Source organism: Triturus cristatus, chromosome 10, assembly GCF_964204655.1.
Source record: "Triturus cristatus chromosome 10, aTriCri1.1, whole genome shotgun sequence".
Taxonomy (NCBI): Eukaryota; Metazoa; Chordata; class Amphibia; order Caudata; family Salamandridae; genus Triturus; species Triturus cristatus.
Window position 1 is genome coordinate 805,034,994 of NC_140593.1, and position 13,174 is coordinate 805,048,167.

Consider the following 13,174-nt stretch of genomic DNA (forward strand, 5'->3'; position numbering starts at 1 on the left):
ATGTGTGAAGTTGCCTGGTATATGCTGTCCACTAATTAAAGTGGGCAACTTGTACCAGTCCAAACAACTCTTATTGATGATTAGGTTAAAGACAACCTTTATTGAAAGCTATCCTATTGGTAGCTATGGAGAGAAGCCGTCGGGCTAAGTCTCGAAGGAATGTAAAGCAGCTCGGTTTACCAGATTATAATCTCTTGAATGACCAAATGAAAGGCGAACCACACAAGGTATATATATATATATATATATATATATATATATATATATATATATATTCTCCACAAAAGCCTTTCCACGATGAAAAAAGCATTCTTGAGCCCAGTTCCTTTAGCGTGATTATTTATTCAGAGATAGCAAACAAACACCCGACGCGTTTCGGTGCCACTGCACCTTGGTCACGTGACCAAGGTGCAGTGGCACCGAAACGCGTCGGGTGTTTGTTTGCTATCTCTGAATAAATAATCACGCTAAAGGAACTGGGCTCAAGAATGCTTTTTTCATCGTGGAAAGGCTTTTGTGGAGAATTGAATGAGGATCGCTACCTCGCTTGAGCCCGCCACCGCAAAAGCGGCAGGGAAACCAGCGAACTGCTTAAAAAAAAAAAAAAAATATATATATATATATATATATATATATATATATATATTATCTACTATCTACTGGCGGTCGCCAGTAGATTGTTATAGTTAGGACCGTGTTTCCATAGGAAATCTGAAAATTCTATTTTGAATAACTTTGGCGCCGGTTGACGAATTCTCGTGAAATTTTCAAAACTAATGGGGCGCTCCGCTCAGCTCCTACCCTGAAAGTCTCGGGGGAATTCGTCAAGCGGGGGCCGAGAAAAAAGGGGGGTGCCAAAACGCGTTTTCCCCATGCATTTTCCCATAGGACCTTTAGTCGAAGGTACAGCCAGAACGGCTGAACAGAATTACTTGGAATTTGGCAGAGAGGTAGTCCTTAGGTCAGGGATGTGCCTTTTGCATATATGGAGTCAATCTGTTCAGTAGTTCCTGAGAAAATTGCAGTTAAAAGCACATACATATCTATAGCCGCGCACCGTGCGCGCGCCGTGTGAGCACCCTAACGTGCGCAAGCGTAATTCTGATTGGTGGTTACATGTTAGTCAACGTTCGAATCGGTCGAAATCAGGAAGTGTCGGCCGCCATTTTGTTTGTTTTCAGTGCGAGAGTGAAAAAGGAAGGTGGCGAACGTGAAAAGGGGACAGGGTAGAGAGTTTCTGACCCCCTAGCCTTTGTCAGGGGGTCACTAAAGGACCCCGAAGGCAGAACATTATTTAATTTTTTTTTTTTTAAATCGCGGGGGTGCGCGCACCCTGTGCGCGCACGGTGAAAAACCAAAAAAAATAAAAATACATTTTTAATACGTAGTTTATTGTAAAATAAATATATAAAAAAAATAATAATACATACATAACTTAGCATTTAAAAAAACGTACAAATTCACTGAAAAAACCATAGGTTTCACACACGTTATAGTTAGGAATTAGCATTTAAAAAACCTTGCAAATTCACTTAAAAAAACATAGGTTTCACACATGTTATAGTTAGGTGGATATTTCACTCGTAAAAAATCAATGAAATTCCCCTGTTATAGTTAGTTCAGATAACTATAACTAGCGCGACCGCTACTCTATCACAAGGATGATGTCATCAGTGATGTCATGAGTGATGCCACTGACCATGTCATGAGTGATGTAATATGTGACGTCATGAGCAGGATTGCGGGCGCGCGAGTTATAGTTCTCTGAACTAACTATAACGGGGGAATTTCACTGGTTTTTTACGAGCGAAATATCCACCTAACTATAACATGTGTGAAACCTATGGTTTTTTAAGTGAATTTGCAAGGTTTTTTAAATGCTAATTCCTAACTATAACGTGTGTGAAACCTATGGTTTTTTCAGTGAATATATATATAATATATGTATTTATTACTAAACACTCTCTATTAACCTCTTTATGAGATTAGAGAATAAGATACACAATAAAGCACTAGAACGACAGTAAATAGCACACTACACAGTGGGCCCCAGGGGGAGACCAAACCATATATTAAGAAAGTGGTATAACAACCCCGACTTGACTAGACACAGTGCCTAGAGCACGTAGAATTGCTGGGACCCCAAGGAACCACCCAAGGTAGTGACACAGGGGACCCACGGGGGACATGTGCAGTGTGAGAACACAACTGCGAGCTCCGTACAATCCTATGGGAAAGTCGCGGTTGGAATTTTAAAGATTAAGGACGCTTAGGAGAGGACTTTGAGCCAACCCTTTCAAACTTAAAAGGTTCTAAAGCCAGCACCCATGTGAGCACCAGAGTACTTGTGTGACCTAACCCAGGGAAGCCGGGTGCATAGGTGTCAAATGGTGTCGGGAATCTTTGTTGTTTTTTATGGCGAGATGCTGCAAAGTGCTGCTGCTGTGAAGAGGAAAAGTGTATGGTGTGATCCAAGCCTGGATCGGAGATGTGAAGAACCTGAAAGCAGAGGGGACAGAGTCTGGGTCACTTGCCAGTTATCAGGGGCTCGGTAGACGAATGCTAACCGATGTCGGGTCCCTCCGGTGCGAAGAGGTGAAACTTGACTCTGCAGCCACAGAGACCAGGAGATGTCGACAATGACCAAAGTCCACAGGCGAGCTGTCCCACAAAGGATGTCGAGTGCTGGGGGGGTCGGTGTCCGGATTGGAGACCAACAAACCTTGGCAACTGCAACCCACGCCGTTAGAGTAAAGATGCTTCGGTGTGGACCAGCAAGGTCCTGTGGACTCCCCAAGCAATGGAGAGTCAGGGCACATCGGGAGCAACCAGGAAAGCCCTTTGAAAGTTAAAGTTCCCTTCTCAGGGACCATCAGATCGACGGACCAGGGATCGCAAAGGGACCTTGAGAGGAAACACAAAACACCAGCCCACGGAACACTCGTGGAGTGTAGGCCAGTGATCTTCGGTGGAATCACTGCTAGGGGTCGGGACTACACAAAAGTCCAAAGCACAGCCTCAGGGATCACCATAAATCATATGCTGCTGCAAATGTGCACAGTGTCCAGAGGTTCAGGTTGCACGGTCCTCACGAGGGCATTGGGTCTCAGGTTTGCTCAGAGCACTGATCGGCCTCTGGGAAGGTTAGGAACCCACCTCTTGTGTTGCAAAATCTTCAGAGTCCGTCAGGAGCTGTGTAAAGGCAAACCGGTCAGATGCGTTGAGGTGCTTGCCTTGCAGGGAAGTAACTCCTTTACTCCAAGGGAGATTCTTCAGTTGTCCAGCAAAGCGTAGATCATCGAAGGATACTTGGTTTCTGTAGCAGAGTTTAGTCCAGGTAATATCTAAAGTCTTGTAGACAGGGGTTCCTACTTTATATCCAAGGAAGGGGTGGGACAAACTCTGGGGACCCACCTATGGGAGGGTCAGGACACAGGGGTGGCTACACCCATGTCCTTTGTCCAGTTTCGCACCAGAGCAGGGGCTGATAGCCCCTGCAACCAGTTTGAGCTGGACTATGCACAGGGACTCCAAATGTGCCCCCAGTGCAGACATCAAAGCACTCTCAGAGTGCACCCACCCAGCCCCAATACACAAACGCCTGTCTGGTAGGTGGACACACCTCCCTGTGACAGGAAACCTATTGTCCAGCTGTCCCCTGCCAGAGTTTCATCCAGCAGCAGGAGGGCAGACTCGTGTCTGTGGCTGGCAGCATCCATTTTGTGATGCCAGGGCTTGCAAAGCTGGTACTGGGTGTACCGGTGCTGTCATATTTCTCCCTCTAGTAGGGTGGAATCATACCTCCCATATCAGTTACTGGTGTGGAGGTATGATGCCATGGTGTTTGACACCAAACACAACATGTTTCCATGCAGCCGTTTTAAAGTTAGCATTGACCGCGTGGTTATAATGTACTTAAGAGTATATGGCATGGCTGCATCACAAACAACCCCGGAATAGAGGTTCCGAAGGCTGCAGAGGGGCTCTGCTCTTGCAGGTGCACCCTCTCACATAAAACCCAGCACCTTGCCTTCAGGATTGATAAGGCCTGCCATAGGGGTCACTGATAGGTTTATATGTACAGTGATATGGACAGATATAGTGAACCTATATCTAAGTAAGGGGTGCATGCACCACCTTACACAGGCTGCTGTAGCAGACCTGTTGTGTCATTTTGAATGGTCCCCCAGGGTTGGCATAATACATGCTGCAGCCCCTGAGAGGCCTCTGGGGTACCTATGGGTATAGAGTATACCATATACTAGGGGCTTATAAGGGTAACCCAGAATGCAATCTGAATTGTACCTAAAGTACATGCAATTGATTTTGAGAGAAAGCAACTAGGCCGGGGTCCTGGATAGCAGGATCCCAGCCAGACTAAGTCAAAAACTGAAACATCAGCAAAAAGTGGGGGTAACTATAAGAAGCAGATCCTACTCTCCTACACCCCCCCCCCCAAACGGAAGGACATTAAACTAACCTTGACCAGTTGAGTCTTCATGTTCTAAGGGGAAATATCTGGAGAGTCCATCTGCATTGGCATGGTTACTCCCAGGTCTATATTCCACTGTATAGTCCATCCCTTGTAGGGAAATGGACCACTTCAAAAGTTTGGGGTTTTCACCCTTCATCTGTTTTAGCCATAAGAGGGGCTTATGGTCCATCTGAACAATGAAGTGAGTGCCAAACAAGTATGGCCTCAGCTTCTTCAGAGCCCAAACCACAGCAAAGGCCTCCCTCTCAATAGCTGACCAAAGTTTCTCTCAAGGGGTCAGCCTTCTGCTAATAAAAGCTACTGGCTGATCCTGACCCTCATCATTCAATTGTGATAACACAGCCCCTACCCCCATCTCAGATGCATCTGTTTGGACAATGAATTATTTGGCGTAGTTAGGACTTTGCAGAATGGGAGCGGTGCACACGGCCTGCTTCAGGTCATCAAATGCCTTTTGACAGCTGACTGTCAACTGATCTTTCTTTGGCATTTTCTTAGAAGTTAAGTTACTCAAAGGGGTCACTATGGGTCCATAACCTTTGACAAATCTTCTATAGTACCCAGTCAGGTCCAAGAAAGCTCTGACCTGAGTCTGGGTGGTTGAAGCAACCCAGTTCATGATGGTCTGGATTTTGCTCTGCAATGGTTGAACCTGGCCTCCACCCACAAGGTGGCCCAGGTACACAACCTGACTCTGCCCTATCTGGCACTTGGTGGCCTTGATAGTTAGGCCCGCTTTTTGCAGGGCCTCCAAAACATTTCTTTGGTGGACCAGGTGATCCTCCCAGGTGGAGCTAAAGACAGCAATATCATCTAGATATGCTGCACTATAGGCTTCCAGACCTGTAAGGACTTTGTTCACCAACCTTTGAAAAGTAGCAGGTGCATTTTTCAAACCAAAGGGCATCACCACAAATTGGTAGTCCCCACTAGGGGTAGAAAATGCTGTCTTTGGCTTTGCACCATCAGCTAGTCTGATCTGCCATTAGCCAGCTGTTGGGTCAAATGTGCTCAGAAACTTGGCTGAAGCCAAAGTGTCTATAAGCTCATCTGCCCTAGGGATTGGATGGGCATCAGTCCTAGTGACTGCATTGAGACCCCTGTAGTCTACACAAAACCTCATATCTCTCTTGCCATCTTTGGTGTGAGGTTTAGGCACTAAGACTACTGGACGAGCCCAAGGGCTATCTGAGGGTGCAATAACTCCCAACTCCAACATCTTCTGGACTTCAACCTTGATGCAGTCCCTGAAATGGTCAGGTGGCCTGTAAATCTTATTTTTAACAGGCAGACTGTCCCCAGTGTCCACTTCATGAGTGCACCAGGTAGTCTGACTTGGAGTCAGTGATTGATAACTTTTCTGCAATCAGTTTGTTGCTGGACAATGAGGCTGCCTGCTGTAGTGTTTACTATTTTCTTTTTAGACTCTGCGCATTGAAATAACATACACTATAGTTCTGTGCATAGGACTGAGGTCGGTATGCTCCTACTGAGTATATTGAACTTAACTACTTGTGTGCCAGCTAACTCAGAGGTCACTAGAAACTTCTCGAATGAACAAGAAGGGATTAGTTTCTGACAACCGCATAAACATGACATCTTTGTTTCCTTTCAGAATCGCAACGTGTCTCAGAATCGTAGAAACAATAGATAACAGTTTCACTCAGTCAATCGTGCATGCTTAGTTTCTTCAGAGTTACACAGAAAATAGGAAGACAGGCGTTTTCAATAAAAAAGGATTTATTGAACAGTCTTAGTTCTCATGTAAGAATATGAACTGTCACGATCATTAGACAGTAAGCAAGATATAATATGCACAACATCAGCAGTAAGAAGAAGTAAAACTGCAACCGCATTGTCTTTTAGCTATGACCTATATCTCTATACATACACATAAATACACAGGCTAGAAGTGGATACTCATCTGGTGCTTCTAAATAATTCTACCCCAGTGTACCAATGTAGTGCAAGGTAGGAAGTAGGTGCTGATTTAAGCTATAGTTGGTCTGAGCTTAAGTTAGTATTTCATATGAGATGCCAAGAATTTCCTTAGGTCCTAGTCAGCTCCATACCTTAGAATGAGAGAGGTGGGAATCTCTTTCCAGATCTCGAACTCTAACACCCCGCAGGGGAGTTGGAACACTGGAAGCTGGAATCTCTGCGTGCAGGGAAGACAGCGTCTGTTCAGTGCGTCAGGCAGGGACTCAAACTCCTTCAGGAATTGCTGTGGCGAGCCATATAGCCGAGCTGTGCCGTGCCGTGCTTTGCCAGGGCAAGTGAAGGTATATTTTATAATTGTGAAGGTGTCTAGGAATGCTAGCATTGACGTAAAGTCGGGCAGAGGAAGACATCATGAATGAACCCCTAAGGAATAGTAGTTCAAGCATAATAGATGAGTTCTTGGAGAAATCAATAATCCAAGCAGGGAAAATGGCAACGGCTTACGGGTCTGGTTTCTAAAAACTCGTTGTGACGTGGGATGGACCGATGTAGGTGACCATGCCTGTATTTGGATCTGCATGGCCAATGCCTAAATAAGGACTGGAATATTATGCCTAAATAAGGACAAGTCGAATTATGCCTATATAAGGACATGATTCAATAGACCTATATACGGGTATCTAAAGCGACACACAACACTGTCAAAGCTACACCATCTACTGAACCATCATCAGGGTTCTGTGAGAGCAGGTCAGGGGGAGGATCACTCTCTTCCTCCTGTCCCTCATCAGTAGCTATGAGCAAGCCCATGTCAGCCCTGTCAACATATGGTTTGAGCCTGTTGACATGGAGCACCCTATCGGGGCTCCTGGGAGTTCGAAGGTCTACCAGGTAGGTAACCTCTCGTTTCTGTTCAATTATGGTATGGGGGCCACTCCACTTGTCTTGGAGGGCTGCTGGGGCCACGGGCTCCAACACCCTTACTTTCTGCCCTGACTGGTAAACAGTCAGCACAGCCTTTTGGCCATGCCAGGCCTTTTGCAATTCCTGGCTAGCCTCAAGGTTTTTATTTGCCTTCTTCATGTATTCAGCCATCCTGGAGCGGAGACCGAGTACATAGTCCACAATATCCTGTTTAGGGGGTTTGAGATGTAACTCCCTTCCCTCCTTTACTAGACACAATGGACACCTAACTGGATGTCCAAACAAAAGTTCAAATGGGCTGTAACCAACCCCCTTCTGTGGAACCTCTCTGTAGGCAAAGAGAAGGCAGGGATAAAGTATCCTTTCAACTAACCCATTGCATTGTGGGTGATAAGGGTTGGTGAATTTGTAATTCACTCCACACTCCTTCCACATAGCAGTCAAGTAACTAGACATGAAGTTTGCAACTCTGTCTGATACTACCTCCTTAGGGAAACCCACTCTGGAATAGATTCCCGGGAGGGCTCTTGCCACCACAGGTGCTTTGGTGGTTCTAAGGGGAATAGCTTCTGGTTACCTAGTGGCATGGTCCACCACCACCAGTATAAATCTGTGCCCAGATGCTGGTTAAGGATCCATGGGACCAACTATATAAATCTCAACTCTCTCAAAGGGAACCCCCACCACAGGTAGTGGTATCAGGGGGGCCTCTGTTGTACCACCTGCCTTACCACTGGCTTGACAGGTGACACAGGAGCGACAAAACTCCTTGGTGTCTTCAGACATGTGAGGCCAATGAAAGTGAGGGACAATTCTGTCCCAAGTTTTGTTTTGACCCGGTGACCTGCTAAAGGGATGTCATGTGCTAGTGTCAGTAGGAAGCCCCTAAACTTCAGAGGTATAACCAACCTCGTGGTGGCACCAGGCTTGGGGTCTCTACACTCTGAGTAAAGGATTCCATCATCCCAGTAGATCCTATGGGACCCACTAGCACTCCCCGCAACCTCATCAGCAGCTTGCTTTCTGAGGAGTTTAAGAGAAGGACAGCTCAGCTGCTCCTGGCTCAGATCTGCCCTGGTAGGGCCCCCTGTCCCCAAGAACTCAACCTGATCAGGCTCCAGTTCCTATGAGACAGTTCTTTCTTCAGGACTAAGATCATCTCCCTCAAGAGACTGATCTGCAATCTGAGTCAGGGGGGAAGACACTGCCTTTCCCCTACTGCTCCTTTTCTTGGAAGGCGCGTGATCCATTCTTCCAGGGTCCAGGGCCTGTTCAGTGTTAAACATTTTTGCCTGTGACCTGATAATCGTTACAACAAACAAATGATGGACGGAATGCTGACAATGCAGACATTCTCCCCCAGTCAAGAGATCTGGGTTAAATCAAGCTATCCTGGCTGATGACGGCTGATAGCCAGAAACCGGTCCTAGGATGCTTGATTCCGGTCCAGGGAAGACATGGCTTGGCAGTTCGGGCTGGACTGTTCCCATGAGGCACAGGGTCAAGACTGATTTGCATATGGCCATGTCTAAACTGGGGTGGCGTAGTGGACAAAAGAACGATGGATTTAACCCAGATCTCTTGACTGGGGGAGAATGTCTGCATTGTCAGCATTCCGTCCATCATTTGTTTGTTGTAACGCTTTTCGCCCTAAGTGGGATGGGTATTCCCAGACGTGGGACCCGTGCTCACTACGCCACTGGAGTCAAGCTATCCTGGCTGATGACGGCTGATAGCCAGAAACCGGTCCTAGGATGCTTGATTCCGGTCCAGGGAAGACATGGCTTGGCAGTTCGGGCTGGACTGTTCCCATGAGGCACAGGGTCAAGACTGATTTGCATATGGCCATGTCTAAACTGGGGTGGCGTAGTGGGCAAAAGAACGATGGATTTAACCCAGATCTCTTGACTGGGGGAGAATGTCTGCATTGTCAGCATTCCGTCCATCATTTGTTTGTTGTAACGCTTGTGACCTGATAATAGCAAACACATCTGCAGGGATTTTCAACATTTCTGTATGGGTCCTGAGCTCCACTTCAGGCCAAGCTGAAGTTTCTAAATCATTGCCAAGCAAGCATTCAACAGGGAGGTCTGCACTTACCACAACCTTTTTAGGGCCAGTTACCTCTCCCCAGGTGAAAATAACAACTGCCAAGGAATGGTCTGTCCTGACATTGCTAGCATTGGTCACTTGGTACATCTCACCAAGTATGATTTGCTCAGGAGCCACAAGATCTTTTGTCACCATTGTGACACTTGCTCCTGTGTCCCTGAATGCCAAGGCCTCTTTTCCATTTATCAAAGGCTGCTGTCTGTATTGGCCCAGATTACTCGGACTGAAACATAAGGAGGCCATATCCATGCCTCCATCACAGACTAGTACAGCCGGAGTAGGAACTCTGCGGAGTCCATCTCAGATCCCAGGGTTAACCCTACTGCACCCTTATTCTGAGTACCACCACTTGGAGCTGAACTAGGGGGAACAGTTGCCTTAGGGGCAATGGTGGCTGGAGTTGTGTCCTTGGACTTGGCACAATCACTTGTCCAATGGGTCTTCTGTTTACAGATTTGACACCATAGTTTCTTCTTGCCTTTTCTCTTGTTGGATTGTGACTCCCCAACAGGTGCAGATTTTTGGGGCCCTTGAGAAGACTTCTGATCTTCACCCTTCTCCCCACCCTTATCAGGAATTTTAGGATCCTGCTTCTTGGAGTCACCACCTTGGTTCTGAACCTTCTGCATCACCCTGGTTCTGACCCATTTGTCTGCCTTCTGGCCCAATACTTGGGGAGAGGTCAGATCAGAGTCCACCAGATACAGATGCAACAACTGATTTTGACAATTATTAAGGATCTGCTCTCTCATAATTAGATTGTACAATCCTTTAAAATCACACACTTTACTGCCAAGTAAGCCTTCCAGCGCCTTAGTAGCACAATCTACAAAGTCAACCCAATCTTGAGTCTGTGCCTTTTGGGTGTTTCTGAACTTAATCCTGTATTGTTCAGTGGTTAAGCCAAACCCATCAACCAGAGCACTCTTCAAGACTTTGTAATTATCAGCATCCTCTTCTCTAACAGTGAGGAGCTTGTCTCTACCTTTGTCTGCAACCGAGAGCCACAAGATTGCTGCCCACTGCCTCTGAGGGACTCTCTGTACTTTACAGGCCCTCTCCAAAGCAGTTATCCATTTGTGGATATCATCCCCACTCTCGTAGGGAGGGACAATCTTGTTCAGGCTCCTATGGTCATGAGTATGTTCTCTACCTCTAGGGACACTGTTGCTGCCACCATGGGGCTCTAGCCCCAACCTTTGAGAAGCTTTCTGAAGCTCGAGGTATTCCCTATCTAGGGCCACTTGCTCTCTCTTGAGCCTGAGCTTAGCTCTCTCAAAATCAAGCAGTTGGCACTTCCTCTCATAAGAGGACTCCCTTTTATGAGACATCTGGAAAACATTTAGAAAAGGTCATTATAAGGTAGCAGAAGTTGCAAGGAAGGAGGGGAAACAAAGGGAGACCACAATGGAATTGGTGCAGAAAACGGGATTATTTTATATAAGTAGTTATATCGGCACTACAATATAGTTAAATAAAACAGTGACCATACCATACAAGTGTGCACTGAACGTGCAAGTGACAGTGTGCGGCGCAGTGACACAAGGGTGAAAAAACAGCGTGAACGACGCAATGAGGAGATTAAATGTGGTCAAAGATAAGAAATATATACAAGGTCAATACAGGGCAATTGAGTGAGTTAGTTTGACCACATAAGCGCCAGACTTCTGAGCAGAGTAGTCGACGGCGTTTCAACCTGGTCTATTTCAGGTCCTCATCAGGACAAAAGTCACTCGAATAGGGAGTAGTGCATGAGGTTGAGCATGTGGTGACCTGGGAGGTGGCGTTTGGCTGGTGCAACACGAGGAGACAGTCAAGACAAAAAGAAGAAGTAAATCGGTCCTTATTGGCAGTAACAGGTAGGGTGTGAGGCTTCACGGGGGTAGAATCAGTCCACGAGATCCTGGTTAATGAGATCTGGTTTAGTAGAAAGAATCAGGTCGTGCCCAAGGGTGGCCGAGATGATTTTGGAAGAAGCCAGTCTGGAAAGTAACGGCGTGTTAGTCAATTACAGGGAAGGGAGGCCGGCGGACGAATGAAGCGTCTGCTAATGCCAGGCTCACCTGGGTTAACGGGTTTACTCCTGTATTTTTTTGCCTCCCTTTTATGAGAGGCAGTAGTCCTATGAGATCCCTACAGAATTACCAGAATGAGTAGATTCCTGAGAAGGAAATCTGGACCTTCTCGGTACACTATTAACCCTTCCAGGTGGGGTAAAGAGAGGGCCACTGAGGCCTTCTCCCTCATCTTCAGGAAGAATTGGATTGTCCAGGTTAGAATCATCTTGATCCTTCTGGTCAGCATCAGAGTCTAGGTCCTGGATGTTTTCACTTCCTGGCCTTTCCTCTTCTGCTGCCCCCCCCCCCCCAACCTGCCTGCCTCATCAGTCCCTGGGGTCTTTCTGAGGTCATCTAAAAGCAGAGCCTCTATGACGTGTTGAGTTCTAGGGTTTTTCCCTGTCTTCAATTTTCTTGATGCACACATATTTCTCAATTCCTGAAATGAGAGATGGTCATACTTATTCATCAAGGAGCCACTGGCTTCTGCTCGTAAAGACATACTAGTGTTGTGTGGGAACTACTAAACTCTCTTGAGTTGGAGAAAGGGTGTGCTAGACCCTTGGCTTACCCAACTCTAAGTTCAGTAGAACTTACTTTATTCTAGTCTTGATTATGTGTACCTTTGTACCTATTGTGGTTTTCAGTTAGTCACTCAATGAGATTATCTGGTAAAGCAATAGCAAGCTTGAATCCTAACCACTGCACACCAATGTGAGAAGTTGGCCAGGTATATGCTGTCCACTAATTAAAATGGGCACCTTGTACCAGTCCAAACAACCCTTATCAATGATTAGGTTCAAGACAACCTTTATTGAAAGCTATCCTAGTGGTAGCTATGGAGAGCAGCCTTCAGGATAAGTCACGAAGGAATGTAAAGTAGCTTGGTTTACCAGATTATAATCTCTTGAACGACCAAATGAAAGGAGAACCACACAAGGTATATATATAAAATATATGTATTTATTACTAAACACTCTCTACTAACATCTTTATGAGATTAGAGAACAAGATACACACTATTAAAGCACTAGAATGACAGTAAATAGCACAATACACAGTGGGCCCCAGGGGGAGACAAAACCATATATTAAGAAAGTAGTATAACAAGTGCGACTTGACTAGACACAGTGCCTAGAGCACGTAGAATCGCTGGGACCCCAAGGAACCACCCAAGGTAGTGACACAAAGGACCCAAGCGGGACGCGTGCAGTGTGAGAACACAGCCGGGAGCTCCGTACAATCCAATGGGAAAGTCGTGGTTGCAATTTTGAAAAATTAAGGACACTTAGGAGAGGACTTTGAGCTAACCCTTTCAAACTTAGAAGGTTCTAAGGCCAACACCAATGTGAGCACCGAAGTACTCATGTTACCTAACCCAGGGAAGTCGGGTGCATAGGTGTCAAATGGTGTCTGGAATCTTCGTCGTTTTCTATGGCGAGATGCTTCAAAGTGCTGCTGCCGTGAAGAGGAAAAGTGTCTGGTGTGATCCAAGCCTGGATCGGAGATATGAAGAACCTGAAAGCAGAGGGAACAGAGTCTGGGTCACTTGCCAATGACCAGGGGCTCGGTAGACGAATGCCCACTGATGTCGGGTGCCTTAGGTGAGAAGAGGTGAAGCTTGACTCTGAAGCCACGGGGACCA